At 47.1% G+C, this 25054-nt stretch overlaps 1 protein-coding gene across 2 annotated transcripts in view; it reads left to right on the top strand.

Moving 5' to 3' along the window:
- Positions 1–25054, top strand: part of Tiam1 (TIAM Rac1 associated GEF 1) — a 357642-nt gene that overhangs the window by 63674 nt on the left and 268914 nt on the right. Inside the window, exons 1-2 of one of the 2 annotated variants that reach the window (XM_075959443.1) lie at positions 10210–10229; positions 17043–17095. The gene's annotated coding sequence lies outside the window, so the exon portion shown is untranslated. Of the gene's footprint in view, positions 1–10209; positions 10230–17042; positions 17096–25054 lie in introns of those variants that run through there. The other variant, XM_075959442.1, reaches the window with a different exon arrangement.

The raw sequence follows: 25054 nt of genomic DNA, 5'->3' as shown, positions 1-25054 counted from the left end.
GAGTTGGAGAGCTGTTGAGTCTGCAGAAAGCTGCTCACATTTGGTGTCAAGGCTGTTAGGAGCACAACCAGTTTGTAATGTAATGATCTTCCAAGAAAGGAAAGGTCAAGATAGATTATTGACGGGCTATCCTGGAACTCTGTAGATCAGGCTGGCCTTGAATTCAGAGATCTGCCTGCCTCTGCCTCTCAAGTGCTGGGATTAAAGGTGTGCAGTGCCACTGCCCAGCTCCATCTTGGTTTTTAAGGTAGGAACTGGAGGTCACCTATTGGGCTAGTCTTGCTGGCCAGCAAGCCCCAAGGATCCTTCAGTTTGTTTTCTTCCTTCCTAAAGTCCTGGAATTCCACGTGTCTCCCACCGTGACTATGGGTTCTGGGGATTGAGCTCAGGTCCTTTATGCAAGTGCTGTTAGCAATGTACTGATGCAGCCACCTCCCAGCTCCAGGCCTTACTGAAACAGGAAGGGATTTTCTGCTTAGAACACCTCGATTGCACTCTTGCTGTTGCAGATTAATAGCCCGTTGTGGATAGCCAGGTGTCTTAGTGTATTTGATGTTGTTAGAGCAGATGTCTGGCAGCGGGTACTTTATAAAGACTGGTTTATTCATCTCATGGTTCAGGAGGTTGGGAAGTCTAAGAGCCTAGGTTGGCACTGTGAGGGACTTACCTTGGTGACCTCTGAAATCTAATTCTTTCGCAAAGACATCACATATAGGTATCATAGATTTGAGAAACGAGTTTCCAACATTTGAAATTTTGGGGATACAGTCACACCATGGCTTCAGGAGACAAATGTCGCACATATGGGGTAGGGTGCTGTGCGGTGAGACCGTATGAATGAAGGCCACTGCAGGGGTGTGGGTGGTGATAATTAATTGCCTCGTTGTCCTCCTAGAGTTTACAGCCAAGTGATGAATTTAACACGAAATTCAGACAGATGGAGGTCAAAATATTGAGATTATTATGGTACAGCTAGCTGGAGAACAGGCTTAGAAGTGGGCTCCAGACGGGGCTGTCTGCCAGCCTCCCCATGTGCAGGACTGCCAGCCTTAGGAAGAGGGCAGAGGAGCGGAGGTCCCCAGATGGTCTGCCCCTGAAGACAGTGCTGGGCTGGGCAACATGCACTTGGTATCTTTTCCCAATGTCACCGACCACGTCAGTTCTCCTCCTCCTGAGCTGCAGAAACGAATAATCACCCGTGTGACTTCAGCAGCAGGGGGTTCTCATCTCATATCTGTGGAGTCCTAAAGTCCAGCTGAGATGGTGGTATCCCAGGGCAGGGTTAGCTTTTCCAGAGGCCTTACAGGAGAATCTGTTGTGTGCCTTTCTCTTAGCTTCTAGTACTTTGCTCAGAACCTTCCTTGGTTTATAGATGCATTGCCCCAATTTCTCCTTTTTCTTTGTATGACATTCTCCCTGTGTGCCCATGACCAAATTCCCCTACTATATAAGGGTGCCAGTTGTATTGCATTAGGGGGCACGCTGCTCCAGTATGACCTACTTTTAAGTATGTCTAAAATACCTCCGTTTTCAAACAAGGCCATGTCCGCGGTGTGCTGGGGATTAGGACTTGAGTTTGGGGGGATGTAATTCGGACTGCAACAGAAATCTAGGGCTTTTCAGCCGCAGACATTTCCTTTCCCGAGTGTGGGGGTAAAACCGTTCCCTCCTTAGTGTCTGAGGAGTTAGGTATTAATGTCTGGTGAGTACTCAGTGGATTCTAGTAGGGATGGCATCCTTCTAAAGAAACCAAGAATGTGTAAGGCAGCAGGAAAGGCCAGAAACCAGACTACAGTTCAACCTGGAATTCCTGGTACCCAGAACCATTTGGAAACCAGTTTCTCTTCTGTATTAGTTACTTTTTTTTTACTGCTGCCACAAAATGTTTGACAAGAGCAGCTTACGGGAGAGTTTCTCATTGGCCCAGAGTTTGAAGTTACAGTAGCCGTGGCAGCAGGTGTAGCAGTGGCCACATTGTCTCCACTGCAGGGAGGGCGGAATGCTGGGGCTCGGCACAGGAGTTTCCTCTAGCCCAGAGGGACTCTCTCAGAATGGTGCCGCACACACTTAGGGTGGGTCTTCCTACCTCAGTCAACTTATTTAGAAAAGTGGACATGTGTGCTCAGTGCTTTGTCTCCTAGGGCGTTGTAATTCCTGTCAAGCTGACTCTCAGTGTCAACCATGACATCTTGTTTAAGCCACTTGGTTTGTGCTATCTTTTGCCGGTGACTTGACACCATCCTTCCTTTTGTTGACAATGATAGTCCCGTGTGTGTGGCTCATCTGACGTTCCTGCAGAGTGGGTAATGGCTTGCTGTTAGTGTTCTTCCTGTGCCTTCATTTAATGGGCTGGGTCGTCTGTGGAACAGAAAGCGACGGCAGTTTGCCCCGAGCTACTTCAGTGGATTAGACAATGAATCCTGCGGGTGAATCCTAATGCTTTTCGAGCTCACTTGAGTAAATCCAGGGCAAATATATTTAATTCCATAGTTAAAATGCAATTCACAGTGACATATGAATGTCACTGACTGGCAAAGAAAATGAAACGAAGTGGGTCAGTGTCACACTGCACTGTTTTGTGGCAAATGTAGGTTAACCGTCTTAATGGAAAACTGCAATCTAGGGGTAAGTGGACTGGAGAGTCATAAGCCTTAAAATCTGCTCTGCAGAGATGCCTCGGACGGAATCCCAGCACTCCAGGTGGGACTGTTCATGAGCAAGGGGGATTTTGCCCCACCTTGTTAAAATCCTCTGCTTTAATTCTAAGGACGCCAAACACCAAGAGCCGAGGTGAATTATGGCTGCTCTGAGACAGCTGGCAGTTGAACGGGGTCATCTGAATGGACAGTGGCCGCATGGAATTAATTGTAAGCCATCACTTAAGAGGTGCAATTAGAACATGTCATGCTGGCCTCGAACTCACAGAGATCCTCCTGCCTTTGCCTCCTGAGTTGAGTGCAGGGATTAAGGCCGTGCAGCACTGTGGCGCAGCATATAAACAGTTTTAGAGTCTCTACGTCTGAGTAAAGGACGAGGGCTGCCTCAAGGTCATATACACTGAAGCCTAAGCCTGGGTTGTTGCTGTGTTGACTAGGAAAAGCAGACTGATCCTGTTTCAGCCTCTGCAGCAGGTGTAGTTGCCCTGCAGGACCTCTTGCTTCTTGGCTTTTGAGAGACTTTAATCAGACTCCAGGATCACAGGCTGCTTTCCTTCTGGTCCTCATCTTTGTGTTTTTGTCCTGCCTCAGTATGGTAATAGACTGCCTTTGCCAAACGAGTGGAAAGGCCTGAATCCAGGTATCCACCCATTTGTCTGCCTGTCTGTTCATCTATCTATCCGTCCGTCCGTCCATTGTCTGTCTGTCCACCATCCGTCCGTCCGTCCATCCATCCATCCATCCATCCATCCATTTTTCCGACCGTCTGCCCATCCATCCATCCATCCATCCATCCATCCATCCATCCATCCATCCATCCACCCATTTATTCATCCGTCTGTCCATCCATCCATTTTTTCGACCATCTGTCCATCCATCCGTCCGTCCGTCCGACCTTCCGTCCGTCCGTACGTCCATCCATCCATTTGTCCATCCATCCATTTGTCCATCCATCCATTTATCCATCCATCCATTTGTCCATCCATCCATCCATCCATCCATCCATCCATCCATCCATCCATCCCTCCATCCATCTCTGTTTGCTTCCCTTCCGACTTACTTCCTACTCCTCTCCCTCACTAACATAGTTTTAACCAAGCAAAATAATGGAAATAAAATTTCATGAGTCAATTTCTTTGATAGTTTTTTTTTATAAGAAAACTATTCTCAACAAAGGGGACAATCTTTTTTTTTTTTTGGTGGCACTGGGCATGGAAATGCCACATATTAGACAAATGCTTTGCCATTGAGCCAAACCCTCCTGGCCTGAGTTGGGAACTCAGTTGCAGCTGCCTGCCCTGCTTCGTGGAGGCTCCAGTTCTGATCTGGCACGGTGCATTGTGATCTGGAGCAGCTTGGGATCCACTTGCACGCATCACTCTTCTGCCAGTCCCACGGCTGTGTCTGGCCTTTGCTTGTTCTGTGACATGGGTTCACCACGTCCCTGTGAGTGAATTTATTGCCCTTGTTGACTTGTTAGTTGCAGCTTCCCAGAAGGGCATAGCTGCCTTCGCAGCTGGCTCGCCGTGTCCCTGCTGGAAGCACGTTCTCCTCTTAGTGTGCAGCGGTGGGCTTCCGAATGGAACCGAGCAATTGGCTCTTGGTATTTATTTCTAAATTTTATTTATTTCATTGTGTGCTTGTGAGACATAGATGCCATTCCTATGGGATTCCAATAGAAGTCCCTAATTTTTGGTACCAACTAGCAGTGTATGCACCGGGCTGCATATCCTTAGACATACTTGTGGTTTGAAAACTTTCTTTTCTCTTTCTTGGGCTTCTGGCAGGGTACATGGGAACTTTTGAGGGAGATGGATAGTTGATCATTCTTTCGGTATGCCTTTGTAAGCATAGAGGATGTAGGGGGAACTTTCCATGGGTTTTATTTGGGAACTGTGGAAAATGGGCGGTGGCTATGGAGTGGTCCAGGGGGCTTCACTTAAAAGATGCTTCAGTGTCAGGCGGTGGTGGTGGAGTATCTATCTTTATTAGTCTCAGCTCTCAGGAGGCAGAGGCAGGCGGATCTCTGAGTTCACGGCCAGCCTGGTCCACAGGACTTAAGCAGGCCTGTGTGACTGTTCTGTTACTTTCTTTATATAGTTTGTCATTTGCCTCTTGTCGTGTTTGTTATGTCTAATCTGTAGATTGCACTTCTTAGTCCTAGGTACTTCCGGCTACTAGAACATTGTAATTGCATAGTGTATGAGTTACCTGTCTGCTGCTGTGACGAGGTACCTCGTGAGAACACCTTGGCTGTTGGCTCCAGAGGAATGGATCCATCATAGCCGGGAAGGCATGGTGGCAGGAGCAGAAGATGCTAGCTGATCGTGTTTTCATCCACACACAAGAAACAGAAACAGAACAGGAAGTGGGGAAACCTCAAAATTAGCTCCTAGTGAGATACTTTACCTTCTAAAGGTTCCATATGCTTCTCAGATAGTGCCACCAGCCTGGAACCAGATGTTCAAACACCTGAGCCTGTGGGGGACAAACGACAGCACATAGACACCCAAACGTCTGCAGACAGGACAGAGGTCTTAACTTTAAACCGCACTGTGAGCTCACTGAATAACTTTCACCCATTTCTTTCTTTAATTTTATTTGTACATTTATTGTGCGTGCATGTGTACATGTGTGTCCCGTGGAAGTCAGTGGAACAGGTGGGAGGCGGTTCCTTCCTTGTACACGGTGGGTCACGAGCTCAAACTCAGGTTGTCAGGGTTTCGCAGCAAGTTACTCTACTTACTGAAACATCATGGTGGTCTGACATTTCTTTCTTAATGTGGTTACTTACCTGTCCCCAGCATTACCTAAGCTGTCCTTACTCAGTGCTCACCTGTCCCCAGCATTACCTAAGCTGTCCTTACTCAGTGCTCACCTGTTCCCAGCATTACCTGAGCTGGTTTTTACTCACAGTAGCGAATGTGAAAACTTCCTGGCAATTCTCTGAGAACAGACACAGGGCCATTGGGTTACTTAGCACTAACTCCCTGTGGCGAACTGGGCTTCTTGGATGTGGACATGAAGAGTCATTGGATTTCACATTCTTCCTAGGAATGACGACATGTTCCTTGACACCAGCCACCCGCCTTGCTTAAGCTTTCCCATTAAATGACTTTGTTTTTTCATGTACTTGGCTGTTCTGTCCCCATCTTCATGATGTTCCCTGGTGTTCTTGATCTTAAATTAGGAACAATAAAATTACTTCTGTTGCCCGTGGCTCTACGCATTTGAAAAGGCAGGGGATGTGTGGATATTGTCCAAGCAATAGTCAAATCAGTTTGTGATTATCTTAAATAGAAAAGTGCAGGCAACTCCTTATCTGGGCATTTAGAAGTAGTTTGTCCTTCCCAGCTGGTGTGTGGACCAGTAAATGAGATGCTCGGGATGCAGAGCACGCTTGTGGTACCCAAGAAAGCATTTCCTCTGTTGCATGGTCTTTGGACCCCTCTGGCTCACAACTTGTCTGGGTTGTACCAAAAGGGCAATTGCATCCAATTGAACCTAAGACAGTTTATTGGCTTAGTTATAAGACATGGAGAAATACATGTTTGCATTAGGATGGAATATGAAGTAAATATGCCTTCAGGATGCTGGGCGCCCCTCATTTATTTGGACCTGTCACTAATAGTTAGTGTTTACTTAGTTGACACTTTGGTTGTCTGACTTGCTTTTCAGAAGTATCTAGGGCAAAATGGGTTGCCTAGCAACGTGTTCCGGCCCAGGGGGTTGGAGATGGGTCAGTGATGAACAATTATGTACAATCAAGTTTAAAAATGTGTAGCAGCCTTGCAGCACTCATGCTCTGACCACTAGCAAGCACCGGCATTCCACTGCCTCCACGTCTTGTGGCCGTTACGAGTGAATTCATTGCAGTTGTAGACTTGACCTTGTGGCAACAATTAAAGGAAAACTTTGTTTGGAGTGGAAATGGGCTTCTGGTGCCCTTTCGCGCATTGACTAAGTCGGCAGTAGCCTCAGAAATCATCACTTGGTTGGGCTGCTTGTCAGGACCCTTGTTCTCTTGGAAAAAGAAAAGAGAAAATGAAATGTCTGGGTATTTATAGCCGTTGTCATCTCAACCAAGTGGCTGCGATTAGCGACTACTGTAGTTTACTAAAGAGCCAGTCCTGTGGAGTGACTTACAGCAGCTCCCTCGTCCAATCCCATGGCTTGTTCATCCCGCAGTGACTGTACTCTCCCATTCTTGTTCTTCCTCTCCTGTACATTCCATCACAGAGAAGAAGAATCTTGCCCAGGCCAACCTTACTTTATCTTTCTCTCAGCACAGATTTCGGTGGTTGCTTGGATCCCAAGCCTGGATGCAAGCTAACTGGGAGCTGGTCTGTAGCACTAGCAAAATGACCCATTGTACATCCTCGTCAAGAATCATTGCGTTTAACTGGCTAACCAGTTGTTCGGCCCTTTCCCTTTGTATTTGCTTTAATCAACAAAAATGAATTGCCCTGCCACCCTTGAGAGATCCACGTCAGAGAGCGGTGACACGTACGTCGCGGGTCCTGCCAAGAGGGCTTTTCAACAGAAACGTCTTAATTGAAGACGAGCTACATTCCAAAGTGCTGTTTCATCATTGTCTGGGGAAGGAAACAGCTGTGTAAGCAAGCTGTCCCGCAGCCCGTGCAGGCATTGCGTTTGACATTTATCCACACTCCTTATCCATCACACACTTATCACCAGACACCTGCCCTAGCCTTTCTTGGTGATGACTCAAACACCAGCTTATGAGTCCAGAACTCCCCGTGACCTGTGGGGAGACTGCGTGGGCTGGTGAGGACAATGGATCCTAGGTCTTTCTTTTCCTTTCCCCTGGGTTTTACTGGCTGGGTCTCGCTCTCTGGGCTTTGGGTAGAAGATGAATGGCGGCTTAGTGTTGAAAGATGTGGCCAGGCCCAGTGACTTGGGTGTTTGTCTTAGCTAGGAAGGTGCCATTGGTCATGTCTAACCCAGTGGCTTTCATGCGTGTGAGTGACACACTTTCCTGAGAGTGGCAAGGATCTAGGTTTTGCTTTTGTTGTCCCTTTTTGACTCCAGGACAGCAAAGAAGAGTAGAAAACTCATACGATATCATGAGGCGGGTTTTGGATTCTCAGTGCGAACCTGTGCAGCAGCTGGGGAGAATGATGAGGCTCAGACAAGACAGGACTGGCTCCTGTGGGGTGGGAAAGAAGCTCAGTGGTGGCGTGTGTGTCTAGCACCTTTGGGCTTTGCTCCCCAGCGCCTCAAGAGAAAACGGTATTGAAGAAAACCCACCATGGTCACACGGTCTCTATGTGGCACGTCTGTGACCTGTGTCCCGTCTCACCACTTGTCTTCCCATTTCACTGTCTGCTGGAGACCAGAGCCTCCCACCCTGCCGTGTTGGGAGTTCTTAGGAGCATCTGCTGACCGAATCCTCACTCCCTCCACCTGCCGTTACCCTCACTTTACAGGATCTTGGGGGACTGGCTCAGGGTCACGAGCCTCACTGTTAGGCAGATCAGGATTTGTGTCCAGCAATCTGACCTAGGGCCCATGCTCTTTCGGCATCTGTGTTTTTGATTGGACCCTAGTTTGGTTAATATTTCTCAAGTCTTCAGGGAACCAAGGAAGCCGTGATGATGATAAAGGAAAGGAAAAGGCTGCACACCTAAATCCAAACTCTCCAAAAGTTCAAACTTTGCTACTATTGAAATAATCCCACAACTATATATGTAAGGTATATCCATGCTTTAACTTGGGTTCTGTCCCCAAGGTATCTCAATGTTGCAAGGTGGTTATTTCGGGGCCAAGCTAACTGGGCGACTGGGACGAACAAGCGGCTCACTCCATCCTCCAACCTCTCAACATGTATATGGAAATGTTCCCAAATCTAGGGGAAAAATAAAGACAAATTCAAAAAGCTAAGTACTAGAAGTTTGGCCCTTCTAGTACCAAACCAGGGCGCATCAGCTTGTAGTGACTTCCCCAGACTCCATGGAGGCCACTGGTTCACTCAATGTTTTAGTTTTCTGCCCTTTTATAATTATTCTCTTAGGGATTTGGGTGCATTTTTTCTTTTTAAATGCTGGGCCGCGAACCCAGGGCTGTGCTTCCCAGGCCAGCACCCGCCTGCTAAGCTCAGTCCCCAAGCCCCTCGGATGCTTTTATTGGTGCCTTTTCTTCATGGTGGGTTGGTTTCTCTGGTGCCTCTGCTAAATGGTTTTTAATTTTAATTCTTTTCAGTTTTACTTATTTTAATCACAAGAGTGTTTCACTTGCTTGTGCATGGATGTGTGCTCTGTGACTGCCTGGTGTCCATGGAGACCAGAAGAGGGAATCGGTTCTCTGTGTGACGGGCAGTTGAGCAGCCATGTAGGTGCTAGGAATGGGACCTGGGCCTCTGCAAGTGCGGTAGATGTGCTTACCCACTGAACCAGCGCTCCAGCCACTCTGCCGAAGGTTTCTCTTCCATGGGGGCTTCATAGGGAAACATCTGCTCCTGTAGAGGCTACCAAAAAGGCAACCCAATGACATGCAGATTATTCCACAAGCAAAAAAAAGCAAAGCAAAGCATCGACCTTGGATGAACTGGGGATGTTCCATGATGCCACTCAGCAACTTGTGAAGAACGTTCTGTGAGTCAGTCGTCCTGAGATGCCGGCAGAACAGGGAGATTCTAGCAAATGCCTAAATTTCACAGCGTCTTTTGTTTTCCAAGGCTTTGACCAGCATCTTGGTTAGCAGAGTGGAGGGCTGTCTGGATTAGGTGAGAGCGAGGAAAATCTCCGTGCTTCTCATGATGGTGGACAGAAGCACAGACAAGTGATTTCTGGGTACTCCCAACCAAGCCCTTTGGAGAGCATTTTGCACACATTGTTGGGTTCCCCCCTGCAGACCCCATTGGCTTCATGCATTGTCCCCATTTAACAGGCGACATGATGCATGGTAAATTCAGTGCCCACTGTAATTCTAGAGGCATTAAAATCCACAACCCATCTCAGGATCAAGGACATGCATGGCTGTCTTTTGGGCTGGTGGTGCCAGTATTTGGCTGTTCTTTGTAGCACAGATGCCGCTTTGTTACCCGGCTCTTCAGAACCAGCTGAAGTCCCCCGAGTACGACAGCTTGCACGTGGTTATTTCTGCTCTCTGGCCATTGTTCTGAGAACTTTGCGTGATTTCAGTCCTCAGAAAAGATCAGTCCTGTGACCCCGATGACCCCTGGTAGTCAGGTGAGGAGACAGAGTTTCGGAGTAGTGCTCTGCCTTGGCTAGGGCCACCTCACAGTCCACCACAACGCCTTGATGTCCACCAGGGCTCCCGAGCAAGGCCCTGGGCTGCGGACAGCAGTGGGGGAGAAGGGCAGAATCGTGGGGCTCCACGTGGGTAACAGGCTCTGGTCGCCCAGATGGCCTGTCACTTCCTTTTGGCATCAACCTTAGTGTCAGCTCATATGTCTCCTGTCACCTTCTGTTGCTCTGTGCAGACCACCCTTGTTGTGAAGGACACAGAGACTGTCCAACAGACCTTGGGCTGGGCAAGGCACATCTCAGTGACATGTCAGTGCGGTGCTGTATCATCTCCATAACCAGGGTAAGCTAGCGACTAGGCAGGGTGATCACATGCTTGGTCACAGGGCAGGCAGGCAGGGGGTTGGGGGCACATGTTCATAGGGTTGGTTGCAGCCTGGGGTACAGACACCTGCTGCGGGATCCCCCCCCCCACTTCCCTAGACATTTCTGGACCTCTTGTCTGTGCTGTTCTGCTGTCTCTTGGTTTTCTCCCAGCAGCCTGGGGGGTTTCAGGGCAGGATGCTACGGATGATTCCTTTTTCCTCAGGCCCGGAACTGTTTTTCTATTGCTTGTGCATCTGAACACCTGCTGAGCTGATGAGCTTTGCAAAAGTCACTTGATTATTGGGAGGGAGCTGTGAGTGATATTCACAGGAACACACCATCCCAGCTGCCTTGCAGGGTGGGTGGAGGGTGGCGGGGCCTCCAGCCCCAGCTGGAGGCTGCAGTCGGCCCCCTCCTGCTGATGTAGGTGTGAGTGCTGCCCCGCCTTTCCTCCCTGAGGACACAGAGGCCACCTCTGTGCTGGTCGGTTCCTGCAGCAGTACCTCAGTCAACTTTGGAGGCTCCCATGACAAATGTGATCGTCTTCCTTTTGGACTTCTTTTCTCAGAAAAGTGCATGTATGTGCAAAATCTGGGTAGAATTTTAAGATACCTTTAAATTTAGAGCCTCCTCGGACACCCGCCACTTTAACTCCATCCCAGGCTCCCCATGAAATGTGCCTGAGAAACTGGACCCTCCCTTCCTTCCTATCCCCTCCCTACCTCCTTTTTTTCTTCCTCTGCCCCTCTCTCTCTTTTTCTCCTGTAGTTGAGAGCAGATATGGAAATTTGAGTTTCAGATTCTCTGCCTTCTGACTATCCATGTTACAGACCGGACAGGAAAATATATAGCATGCTCAAAGAGCTGACTTACTTGAGTATTGGGTGAAGGGGTCTTAAGGTTCTGAAGGGCGAGAGGGACATGCGGATTTAAGGAAGAAATCCCTTCTTCATCCCCTGTAACTGAAACAGAGGGGCAAGTGGCTTCAAAGAAGCCAAGTGATGGTCAGACCCCAGGTGGCCCATCAGGAAGGAAGCAGGATCAGCTTCCTGCCTTCCCTATCATGGCTTCTTCTGGGCTTGCAGAGGGGCTGGGGAGGGAGAGCTACCTTAATAGATTATTGCTGATAGAGATAAGATAGAATATTTAGCACATTTGCCCTTGGAGATTTATTTTTGAAGAAAGGATCTCACTTATGTAGCCCTCGCTGGTCTGGAGGTCATTGAGATCCACCTGCCTTATGTCCTGAATGCCGAGACTAACAATGCGCACGACCACACCCTTCAATAACGCCTGTGTCTGTTACACTTGAGGATGCAAGGAAGGCATTCTGTCCATCTGTCAAGTGCACTTCCTGGGATCCGGGTGGTGGGGAAATTGTTTAGGCTGTGTGCTGGGGAGATTTATAATTTTGACCATGATCAAAAACTTCTTGATTTTGTGGAATGTTTTAAGTCCAGGCATTCAATTTTGATTTTTTTCTTCTTCTCTGTATCAGTTACTCTTGTACTATGTAGTAATAAGAGCGGCGGAGGCTGCGCCCCCAGCACCCCGGCCGACTGCTAGCTTATGCCCCGAAATAATTACACGCAAACTGTATTCTTTTAAACACTGCTTGGCCCATTAGCTCTAACCCTTACTGGCTAATTCTGATATCCTGATCAACCCATCTCTAATAAACTGTGTAGCACTGGTCTTACCGGGAAAGAGTCAGCATTTCTGACCTGGCGGCTTGCTTCATCGCGTGCGTCTGCCTGGGAGAGGGGAGCATGGCGTCTCTGAGCTCACTTCCTCTTCCTCCCAGCATTCTGTTCTGTTTACTCCACCCACCTATGTTCTAACCAATAAAATGGGCCAAGGCAGTTTCTTTATTTTTTAACCAATGACCTTCCTCCATCATTTCCCCTTTTTCTGTTTAAACAAAAAAGGAAGGCTTTAACTTTAACATAGCAAAATTACATATAACAAAACAGTTATCAAGTAAAAATCACAGTTACAATATTTATATCTATTTTATCTTTTATCATAACAATGGAAAACTATAACTATAATTATCTATCTATTCTTCAACTCCATCAAAGACTCCAGAAGAATACAATATTACCTAAGCATACAAAAAGTAAGCAATTTTCAAAACTCTAGAAATGACAGAGACATCTCACTGCCTGGACAGTCACCTAAAGTTCCTCTGTACCATTGGGTCATCTATCTTCGGCCTACAGGCCCATAGTATCCAGAGACATTTCCATGAAGCAGGAAATTTCAAAGTCAGTTCAGTCACTATCTGCTGTGTCCTGCAGAATGTCTCACAGACTCTTTCATGAATCAGGAACCCCGAAAGTTCATCTCACCTTTAGGCAAGTTCAGCAGTCCTCTCTCTGAGGGTTCTCTGTGTCCAGTTTATGCAATAGTCCAGGCAAGAGCAGTTTCTTGCCCAAATGGCTATCAAACTCCATAAGGATCCTCTTCGATGCCCATCTTCCTCTTTAAGTAGATTGGTGCTGCCAGGAGCAGTTGTGTCTCATTGTCATGAAAAGCCCTAAGTTATTAAAACATTTAAAATGCCATATTTTATAATCTTTAAAAAATATAAAGAATGCCTATCTAAAATATATCTATGTACATCTAGAAAATCTTAACTAACATGACTACAAGCTTGACTATTATTGATTATCTATTAACAACCTATATACATTACATTTTTAAGTGAACTATACAATCTCAATACCTTAATCAAGATCAGAAATACATATACATATAACAAAATTGACCTTAAATCTCTATCAATAAAGCAAAATCTATACTAATGCAAATTATCCATACCTATATCATATCCCCCTTTAAATGTAAAAGAACATTTATAAACAATATTTGGGAATATGGACGTAGTTATTTCTCTCCAAACTGCTTCCTGCTGAATGGGGGGGGCATCGTTAATTAGGTCTTTCATGGTATAACCTGTGTGCTAGTTTCATCTCAGTCATCAATTGAGTGAAGTAATTTTTTGAAGGCGTTCACAGCAACCTTTCAGGAGGGCGTGGTCTATCATACCACATTGGGATAGAAGCAATTCACAGACTCTCACTCTCTGTGAAAACAAAATAAGAAACTCCTTTCCAAAGCATCACGTCCTTAGATCCAAATTTCAAAGTCAAGGCATTTTCAAAATATCTATGTTGGATTAGTTCAGCAGCATTTATAAACAAATATCTTTTAGCAGCTGTTGCTCCTTCCTCAGCATTTAAACAATTTAAACAGAGCATAATAGCATACAATATCAAAATTCTCTGTATTTTCCATCTTTGTGCGCTTTATTTTAACCTCTATTTTGTTCATTTTTACTTTTATTTTTTGCTTTTTGAGATAGGTTCTCTGTATCTTTGACCTGGAATAACTTTGTAGACCTGGCTGTCCTTGAACTCTCAGAGATCCGCCTGTCTCTGCCTCCCAGGCATTGGGATTAAAGGCGTGTGCTATCACACCTAGAAGTCATAGAGGTCAATCTCCCTCTGCCTCCCAAGTGTTGGGATTAAAGGTGTGTCCTACCACACCCAACTACTCTTCCTTTTCTTTTTTTTACTTTAAGAACTTCAAACTGTTAGCCTGCATATATTTTTAACACACAGTAAACCATTTAGACATTTTCTTTGTCTTTGAATCTCTCTTTACTGTATATCTCTCTTTTTCTGACCACACAAGCCTTTAAATTACTGAGCAATATGAGTGGGATTAAAGTTGTGGCTTTGGCAGCTAGATCCAGCCTATTCCTTAGCTTTCCAGCCTCATGGCTGAGGTACTGGCTATAGCCATGTTTACTGCCACAACTCTATGGCATTTCAAGGTCCCTGCCAGCAAGCGAGCTTCAGCAGCCTGTGCTTGCAAACCGCACAAACCGCCTGCATAAAAGAGTCAGAGTTTGCCCTAGCAGGACAGCCCAAAAAGCCAGCATTTTTAAACAGTGCAGCTTTTTTCCTGCTATGGCTGAAAACCGAAAAGCATGTGTTCAGCTTTTCATCAACACCGTTTATGTGTTTCATGGCAGGACCTCTTAAGAGCTGCAGGGTTTTGCAGCTAAAGCTGAGTCAGGAAGCCTCTCTTAGATGAGAGCACTTGCTTGCCTCTAGCAAGCAGAGTAGACCCGAGAAATTGTTGCTACCAAGAAAACATGCTTTACTCTTTCCCAAGTTTTCTCAGGCTTTCAGTGGATTCAGTTGTTCACATGTCTGGGCGCCATTCTGTAGTAATAGGAGCAGTGGGGTTGCGTCCCCAGCACCCCGGCCGCCTGCTAGCTTATGCCCCGAAATAATTACACGCAAACTATATTCTTTTAAACACTGCTTGGCCCATTAGCTCTAACCCTTACTGGCTAATTCTGATATCCTGATCAACCCATCTCTAATAAACTGTGTAGCACTGGTCTTACCGGGAAAGAGTCAGCATTTCTGACCTGGCGGCTTGCTTCATCGCATGCCTCTGCCCGGGAGAGGGGAGCATGGCGTCTCTGAGCTCACTTCCTCTTCCTCCCAGCATTCTGTTCTGTTTACTCCACCCACCTATGTTCTAACCTATCAGGGCAAGCAGTTTCTTTATTTAATTAACCAATGACCTTCCTTTATCAGTATTACTTTGTTAAAACACCATGGGCAACTTCTAGACTGTATGAAGCTCAGTTGTCTTTGTATTCACAGAGAAGCACTAGGGGAACCTGGAGTGTTAAGCACATGGGGTTTCCTTCAAGGGAAGGAATGCTGTACCTGTAGTCTCCCCAGAAGGCTGGGGGCACAGTGTTTGCTAGCCTGGGGACTTTGACTCTCTCTGGGTGGACAGAGACTTTCCTTTCACCTTTTTCTGGAACATCTTCCCCAAACCCGTATTGTGAATTTGTTTTCCTCAGTCAGTCTGTGGAATCTATCTTTATGGACTTTACAAAGCATTTCCATGTAGTCATGTCTGGTCTGTATTGGCTAACTTTGTTCCTCCAAGAGATCTATGCATGCTTTGTTGTGCACATGGATGGAGTCCATATCACCAGAATAATGTTCACCAAACTGTGCTCTGCTTAAATAGGCCTAAAATAAACTCCCCAGGGTCAGACTCCAGAAGTTTGAACCAATACCTGTTGCTTCAGGCTGCTTGGTTTCCTGGACACCCAGCCCTGAAATAATCACACAGAAACCATATTATTTAAATCACGGCTTGGCCCATGAGCTCTAGCTTCTTATTTGCTAACTCTTACATCTTACTTAATTTAACCCATTTCTCTTAATCTGTGCATTATCACGAGATTTTGGCCTAGCAGTAAAGTTTCAGCAAGTCTGTTTCCAGCAGCAGCTCCATGGCTTCTCTCTGACTCCGCCTCCTTTCTCCCAGCATTCAGTTTAGCGCCCCCTCCCCCAGCTCTGTTCTACCCTATCAGGCCAAACCAGCTCCTTTATTAACCAATGGTACTCACAGCATACAGAGGGGAATCCCACATCAAATACCAGATACTAAGCCCTGTTGAACAGAACTACCTTCCTGCCTCCCAGGATCCTCTCTCTTTAGGCCTTGTGAAGGCCGCAGAGACCCTCTGACCTGGAGCCCCTCTAGGGGTCAGGACCTCTGCCTATGCTGTTCTTGATAGTCTATGTTTGACCATATTCAAGTCAGGCTTTTCTGAACATTTTAAAAATTAGACATCAACTTATCATTGGTTTGCTGTGCAGTTTTAGTAGAACTGCGCTAAATCAGTTCCTGAGAATCTCCGTGGGGTATGATTGATCACCTTGAGTATCTATGGGTTATTCTTATCCCCTTTCTCCTTCATCCCGCTGCTGGACCTGCATCCACCAAGAAGCTGTCCAACATTGATGTTTTCTTTTAGTGGTTTCCCATTGGCCTCGCTCTCCCACTCTTTCTGTAACCCTCCACCCCGCCCCTGTCTTTCCCATGTTCTCAGCTGAGCCCTGTCTACTCCCTTATTCAAGCAGGGTTGATGTCTGTCCATTGCTGTCATCTGCATGAAGTCTGCCTGCCTTAAGAAACATGTCCAAATAATATTTCTAAAAATGTTATTTGTTGGAAATCATGTGTGGTCCAGCCTGACCCAATACTGAGCAATGTGGGGCTCATTGCTCGCCGCCCCCCCCCGTGGGGGGTCACCCCTTGTGTCTGATTCTCACTGAGAAGAAGCCAGGCCCTGGTCTCCAGTCTGAAATCTTCACTTGTACTTATTTGTCTCGATTTTGTCTCTTCCATGTTTGGTCCCTCCTCAAGAGACTCTACGTTAGCTTTGAAAAGTCTAGTCATCTCGATAAGAATACATGTGTATTATCCTCTTGCTTTTTGTTTTATTTGTTTATTTTGAAGTGTTGGGTCTTGCTGTGTTGTTTACTGACTGCGAGCTCCTGGGGGCTGTTGCGGCCTTCCTGCTTTGGTCTCTTGACTAGCTGAGACCACAGACCTGTAACACATGCCCGGCCTTTCCCTGCTGTCTTTAGTAGGACCAGGAGCCTGGGAGGACCATGTGACCACCTCCAGGATGCTGTTCCTTCAGGAGGTGGAACTGGGGTGATGTCACTAGGGTGGGTTCTCTGTGACTCGCTTAGCTGATGAGAGTTCTAGATTACTTGGCTACCAATTCTAAGCCCTTTATTTCTTCCTCATCGTGCCTGCCCTTGCTGTGGTGGCCACATAGATTCCTCCACTGATGTACGCATACGTTCTTTTCTTTCCCCTTTGCTTATGGAATGAAGCGCATGGGCTTTGAGAAGCTGCTTCTTACTCAGCGCCTTTTCTTTTGGACTTGTAGGTGGCCGGCTGCGTTCTGGATGTTGGTACTTTCCGAAGCTTGAGCTTCGAACGGTGAGTAGTTATGTCCCCTACACGCTGGCCGTTCCCCTACACGCTGGCTGTGGGCCTCGAAGGAGTAGCAGGGTGTTATGAGTACACTGAAGCATTAAAAAAGCCCCAAATCAATGTTTGTGTTAATTGGTTCTCATTCCTTACCCTTCCTTCTAGACCTTTTCCTTGGGGTATTAAAAGTCCACACAGATTCTTTATGGCCAGCACAGCTGCAGGGGTTTGTACAGTTGCCTGAGGAACAGTTCTGAGGGGACTGAAGGAGTGAGATCAGCTCTCGGTATACACGGTCCTCTAAAGTGACCAGCACCACCATGATCCTATTGTCACATAAATGAGCAAGAGTTCATTGTTCAGCGTCACGGATGTTGGCATCTCATGGCGTTTTCAGTTGGTAAAAATGCCTCAGCACGACCCAAGACCCTAAACAACACCCACACCGCATGGGGTTGATCTCAGCTCCCCAGCTGTCTACGACAGTGGTTCTCAACCTGTGGGTCGCGACCCCTTTGGGGTTCAAATGCAGCTTTCACAGGGGTCGCGTATCAGATACTGTGCATATCAGATACTTACATTACAATTCATAACAGTAGCGAAATTACACTTATGAAGTAGCGATGAAATAACTTTATGCTTGGGGAAAGGATCAACACAACATGAGGAACTGTACCAAAAGGGTCGCAGGATCAGGAAGGCTGAGAACCACTGCTCTAAGACAGGGTCTGTCTGTGTTCGCTCAGGCTGGTTTAGAACTCATTCCTTCTGCTCCCAGATCCTTGGTGTGGAGATTACAGGAGCGCTCGCTGGGAGGTCTTGATGACTCTCATTTCAGAATGTGGTTCCTCCTTCCTTGTCTGCCCCCTTCTCGCCCCCCAGCACATTCGTCCTGTGGTGTTTCTATGGCATAGATTGCATTGCTGGTGTTGCCGAACGGTGCCTTCATGTGTCCTACTGTCCGCCGATGTTTTTATAGAGCTATGGTCAGATTCCGTTCCAGCCAGGCATGGTGACACATACTGAGCTCCAGGGAATCAGGAATGGGAATGGAAGCATTCCTTGGGCCCAGGAGTTCAGGGCGAGTCTGGGAAACAGGTGTGCAACTATGTCGAATGAATGAGTAAAAACGGGGGCAAGAATGTCGCGTAGACTGTAGTGTAACATAGTCCCTTCTTAATCGTTAATAGTGATAGATACTGTCAGCCCATCGTCCGTCACTGGAGCTCCGATCAGCCCCACATGACTGTAAATCATTGATGATCTGGAATTGAGCATAGTTGTGATCTTTTCTTCAGAGTAACACAGAGATGGGATTTGGGTTCTGCCATTTGCATGTTATTAACTGGTTCTCTAATGAAGAACCGAGATCGGTTTTTCTTTTTTTGATTGTGTGTGTGTGTGTGTGTGTGTGTGTCTGTGATGGTCACAGAACAGCTTACAGGATCTGCAAGAAAGGAGCAGAGTCGGGGAGAGCGAGTCAGACCTGACATGAGGAACATGCAGGTGGTGGATTGGGCGAGAGGCAGACAGACTCTGGGTTCATTTTGAGGATTCGCTCTGCTTGGGGCAGAGCAGACCTGGGCCCGTTCTGGCCAGTCAGCTGGTAGAAATTGCTTGGTGGAGAAGTTGTAGGTTGAAATTTTCCCTGGTGGACCAGTGTGCTGGCGAGCTGCGTGCCAACTTGCCACGGTCCTCTGAGAGGAGGGAGCCTCCGCTGAGAAAATGCCTCCGCAAGATTGCACGGAAGCTTGTAGAGCATATTCTTAATTAGTGATGAGGGAGGGCCCAACCCATCATGGGTAGGGCCCTCCCTGGTCTAGTGGTCCTGGCTTCTGTGAGAAAGCAGGCCGAGAAAACCGTGGGAAGCAAGCCAGTAAGCAGCTCCCCTCCATGGCCTCGGCATCAGCTCCTGCCTCCAGGATCCTGTCCTGTTGGAGTTTCTGTCCTGACTTCCTCAGTGATGAATGGTGATATGAAGTGTAAACCCAGTAAACACTTTCCTTCCCAGGTTGCATTTGGTCATGGTGTTTCTTGCAACAGTATAACCCTGACTAAGTCAACTAGCTCCTTCTTTGGGAGATGGAGGCAGGAGGATCAGGAGTTCCTCAGTTACATAGCGGTGCTGAGACCAGTGCGGGTGTGAGAATGCTCTGCTTTAAAAAACGATAACAAACTGACAACCATCTCCAGACTGCACCTAGTACAGGGCAGAGGCCACGAGGGTGATGGTCACGTGGGACCACACAGGAGATGACAGCAACTGGACAGCAAGCAGCACAGAAGAGGCAACGGTTGGGGGGCTAGCTGTGTTTTCAGTCAGGTCTGGTGGTTGAACCCTTAGGTGTGGAGGGCCAACCGCAGCTCAAACGAAGTACAGTTCAGGAGGCCAGGTTCATGTTAGTGATGGCATTTGAACTCTGTGGATGGCAGAGGCTAATAGTCTGCCTGGCAAGGAGGTCAAGCCTTGAGGTCTTGTCTCACTGACTTCCTTAGGATAAGACCCTCTCTCCTCTTCCTTATGAATGTTCATTAATGTGTGACTTATTTTACTTTTGGTCAGGAGTTCTCTATTTTTTTATCATCTTGTGCTAAGCGCTTTCAAAATAAAGAGACTTGGACTTTTCCTCCTGAATGGTGTTCAGCTCACTTTTCCTAAGATAGTCTCCCTATCTTCTCGCCATATTGTTAAATTATTATGGATGGCTGTGGAATTCTTTATGTGAGAATAATGAAGCAGATTTAAAATATAAAAGACTTTTCATTCTTAATTGCATCTTAATGCAATAAAAACCATAGTGATTATTAAAAAATGGCAGAAGAAAAGAATTAAAATAGTAGAATTGCTTAGCAAAGATTCCGTTTCATAATGCATTTCGATATAATTGGTATCATAATGTGTAATTAACAGTCTTCCTTTGAAGTACGAAGCTGAAGCTTTGGCGGAGCGGGGGCCTCGTAGGACCTGGTGCTGTGTGAATCTGTTCCTACAGTGGCACTTTAGAACCTGCAGGGGCTGTAGGCTGTGCTACAGTCCTTGACTTTCTGTGTTACAGGAGTTACAGAAGCGTGGATAAAGTATTCTTCGTCTGCAGAGCCACCACAGGTGTCCCTGGTTTGTCATGGGAAAGGGAGAAGACAGACTTCACCCATCGTGGTACCCATTTTTGAGATGGGTTGGCCTGGGACTTGTCACTCCAAACCTGCATGGGAGTCTGTTTGGGTCATTTTCTAGACTCACCCCTAACTTGACTGTGGGCCTTGGTGATGGTGAGAACCAAGAGTTCAAGGAAAAGCACCATGGGAGAGGGATGGATTCGGTGTAGAGCTGGGAGCCTGAGTCCCCATGTCTCACTCTGACTCAGCTCCTTAAAGGTTGGGTGACCAGAGCAGGCCAGAAGCGAGCACAAACCGGGCAGAACTGGCTGGAGGTAACCACTTCTCTGGCTCATTTCTTTGGGCATTCCTTTCTGTCACCATTCGGTCCATACAGGCTCCTCCTTGGAAGAGGTGGTGGTGAAGTGATTGAGGTGGTTAGGTGGGCGCTCTTTGCCACCCCTTGGTCCTCAAGTGCCTCAGTGCCAGCCCATGGTGGAAGTTGATGTCATAAGCAGCCAACTGGATCCCTGTAGGAGTGAGGAAAGACATTCCTGCTTCAGAATTCAAGGATCTTCTCTGGAAATAGGATCTAATAGGCCCCGAATTCTCTTCTAAATCATCTCTAAATTTATCAGTGGCATCATTTTTCTCCTTTGAATGGCTTTGACCTTTGGTCCTCCTGCCTCAGCTCCTCGAGAGCTGGTATGACGGTTATGTTCTGCCGTGCTTCTTAATTTTAGTGATGACAGAGCTGAGGCTGTAATAGCACTTGCTTCCACAGAAGACTGGGGTTTGGTCCCCAGCACTCCACCGTGACTCACAACCTTATGGTACTCCAGTTCTAGCCCCAGTTCTCCAGTTGCAGGGAATCTGATGCCTCTTCTCGCCTCCTTGGCAACAGTAACCATGCGGTACAGATACACACATGCAGGCAGACACTCGTACGTGTCAAATAAAAATAAATAAATCTTAAAACCAAAGATGATGGGACTGAGCTGAGACCCAGGAGCTGTGGTGCTCCTGAGTTACGCGAAGTGTTGGAGCAGGGTGTGGCAGGGTGTTTGTGGGGATTATCTGTGGTTCTGTTTTCCGTGAAGGGTGACGGTGTGAGAACGCTGTTTCTTCCATCTTCCCTTTGCTTGAGTCTCAGTAGAACAGGCTGGTATTTCAGGCTTAGAAAGGGTTTGCTGGCTGCAGTTTTTAAATTACATTTTATTATTTATTCATTTGTGTGTGTGTGTGTGTGTGTGTGTGTGTGCGTGCGTGCACATGCACAACCTGCTGGAGTCTGTTCTCTCTCTCTCTCTCATGACAGGGTGTCACTATATAGCTATGGCTGTCCTGGAACTCACTATGTAGACCAGGCTGGTCTCGAACTCACAGAGATCCACTTGACTCTGCCTCCCCAGTGCTGGGATTAAAGGTGAGCACTGCTATGCCTGACCTTGGAGTCTGTACCCTTACCTGGGTCCTGTAGATCAAACTCTGACCATCAGGGTGATAGCAGGCACCTTTAGTTGCTAAGACATCTCACCAGCCCCAATCACAATAATGTAAAAAAGGATTGACGTGTGTGTGTGTGCCTGCCTGTGTGCAGGAGCCCACAGATTCTAGGAGCGGGTTTCAGATGCCCTGTAGCTGAACTTGCGGGCAGTTGTGAGCTGCTGGACATAAATTCTGGGAACAAACAGGATCCTTTGCAAGGGCAGTCCACACTCTTAACGACTCAGCCATCTCTCCAGCTCACTATGCAAAAATTGTTTTTAAAAAGAGATGGAAGAGAAAATAAGGGCGAGAGAAGTCCTTATAACCTGCATGGAGTTCAAGGTGAAGAAGAGGAATTGCAGGAACAATATTGCAGTGGGAAGGAAGGAGACTCTTTGGATGAAGGACACCAAAGCAAACGCAGCCTTGGATCTTGTTAGGACTCTGACTTGGTGAGGGGAGGGAGGGTGTTGAAAGAGCAGTAACCAGCTTCGGTGACATGCGAAAGGCAAACGCCTGTAAAAGTGTTGGGATTATGAATATGAAAAGCACGACCCACTGATGTATTTGTAAATGACACAGCAGGATGCTTGAGGTAGTCATCAGAGCAATAGTACCACGTGGGAGTACAGGGAATTGCTGCTGGATTGTGGGTACACGCTGTGTACCCATCCTACAAGCCTTCCCGAAGAACGGGGAGTGCTGGCGCACACCCGTAATCTCAGTACTTGGCAGGCGGAGGCAGGAGGATTTGTGAATTTGAAACCAGACTGGGCTGCAGAGAACAAGACTCTGTCTTAAGAAATGGGACAAAGTAGGCCGGGTGGTGGTGCACGGACTCAGGAGGCAAAAGCAGGCAGATCTTTGTGAGTTCAAGGCCAGCCTGGTCTACAGAGTCAGTTCCAGGATAGGTTCCAAAGCTGCACAGAGAAACCCTGTCTCAAAAAGGCCATAAAGAAAGAAAGAGAGAGAGAAAGAGAGGGAGGGAGGAAGGAAAGGAGGAAGAGAGAGAGAGGGAGGGAGGGAGGAATGGGGAGAGAGAGAGGAATGGGGAGAGAGAGAGAAAGGAAGAAAGAGAGAGAGAAAGAGAGAAAGACATTTATTTTCATAGAACAAGGGTTTTATTTAAAATCTGAAAATTAGTCACCTGGAATAAACCATGATCTTTGCAATTTAAGGAAGCAGCAAGAGGAATTTGCCAGCCTCTTACAAGAGACATTTCCAAGCCCAGCAGATGCTTCTCTGTTTCTCTAGGAAAGTCCCTCTGGCCTGAGTGACAGACACGGTTCAGTATTACGTTCTCCCCAGAACATGACCTCAGCTGTCTTGTCTCGTCTTTTCTTTGAGTCAGGTTGCAATTCAGTGCCTCTGCCTCTCCAGGTCTCTTGTCAGCTGCATCTCTTCCTGCCCCCATGCCCCTGTGGTTCTCCTTTTCTGAATTCTAGGTGCTGGCCGACTTAGACCTAGAGACGTTTTTCCTGTTAGAGCCCTCAAGGTCACAAGAATTGGATTATTCAGCCATGTGTAGACTTGGCCAACTTCTGTATGCATCATATATTGCACAGATATATTTATAAACATACATTAAAATTCAGAACCTTAAAAATTTATGATAAGATGATTACTAAATCAGAAGTGTGTCACTGTGACCTAAGTCACAAAGTCCTCCTCTCCTTGTGCCAACCATGCCTGTGGCGAGGTGCCCCACATGGGAGCAGCTTGATGCACGACCAGCATCATGGTGACTGTGGCCCAGTTGAATGGTTGTGCCTGATGCTCTGGGCCTGATTGATTCTCACCTCACAGCCTCCCATCACTCCTGGAGTGATGCAGATGCTGGGGCCTGCTTTGGTGTAGGACCCCCCAACCAGGGCCATTCTGAGTTTTACTGTTTTACCTCTGGCTCCTCATTCAGCTTCTTAAATTGACTGCTGGATGACTTGGGTATTGTTTCTATTGTCCGAGTTTCCCAGGGACTCTCTTGATGGACATTTAAGGAGGGAAGAGCTCCCCTGGCTCCTCCGTGGTTCAGTGGCGGTTTCCTGTTTCACACCGCTAGGTATTAAATCTAAGTTCTTGCGTATGCTAGGCAAGCTCTACCACGGAGCTACATCCTCAGCTTTCTTTTGATTTATTTTTTAAGTTCAGAGGCAGTCTCATTGGGGTTCCCAGGCTAAGTTAGAGCTTACTTTGTAGCCCAGGCTGGCTTTCACCCCATGACTCTGTTTTAGTATCTAGGACATAGGTCTGTCCCTTGAGGCCCGACTAGGTCTTTCCCTCTGTGCTTATGCTGCCATAGAGAACTTAGGTCTAGGCGGGAGGCAGGCCTTTAAAGCGGCAAGAGTGGCTGTGGCTGAGTCCCTGCTTCTGTAGAAAGCCAGTGGGTCATTTCCAGGAAGTGCCTTCGTCCAGGTTTCTGTTGGGACAGAAGAACGAGGTACTATGTTAATGATGGAGATTTGGGGTGGGTGGCTCCTTTGAAACAAAGGGATGTATGGGGAGCCCAGCTATGGCAAGATAAAGAAGTGTCTTCTGTGTTCTAGGGAGGATCAGTGTTGAATCTTGACCTTGTCTAGTGGCTGACAGTGGGCATCAGTATTCTTGGAAGCGTGTTACCAGAGATGACTCGTTCATTTCCCAACTTCCCAAATCTGAATAATCACACAGAAATTCTATTAATTCCAACACCATTTGGCCAATGGTTCACACGTATTTCTAGCTAGCTTTTATATCTTAACCTATTTCTATTAATCTGTGTATTGCCATGAGGCTGTGGCCTACCGGAAAGGTTCCAGCGGCGTCTTTCTCCTTTGGCAGCTACATGGCAGTTCTTTGACTCTGCCTACTCTCTCTATGTATCTCTGCTCAGATTTCCCACCTGGCTTTACTCTGCTAAGCCACTGGCTGGAACAACTTCTTTACAGAGGGGAATCCCACATCAGAAGAAGGCAGTCCTGTTTCCCATCACCCCTTGCGGTCTCTGCTGCTGCCCTCTGATCTCTCAGCAGCTATCGTTACCTGCAGGAGATCCACACAAGACTGGGCCCATTCATGGTTCCTTATGGAAGGGATATAGCAGTTGGTTGGGGAGACTCAGAAGGCCCTTCCTTCTCAAAGATAGATGTTAAAGCTTACTGGGGGAGGGCTCCTAAGGCACACCTCTCGCAGAGAATAGTTAACAATTGCTGGGGTACCCCTCCTCCCTTAGGATCTGTGCCGTTAATAGTTATTGGGAGAGCTATTTTCTTCAGTGGTGTACCCACTTGTAAGTTGTCCATGGCCCTATGAGGAACCAAATTACATTTATTTGTCTACCTGAACTGGGTGTAATCACTTGTCTGTCACTGGTGCCCTGTCTAGGGTCAGTAATCATTTGTCTTCCCA

Source organism: Microtus pennsylvanicus, chromosome 1, assembly GCF_037038515.1.
Source record: "Microtus pennsylvanicus isolate mMicPen1 chromosome 1, mMicPen1.hap1, whole genome shotgun sequence".
Classification (NCBI taxonomy): Eukaryota; Metazoa; Chordata; class Mammalia; order Rodentia; family Cricetidae; genus Microtus; species Microtus pennsylvanicus.
This window is presented reverse-complemented; position numbering and strand designations above follow the sequence as displayed.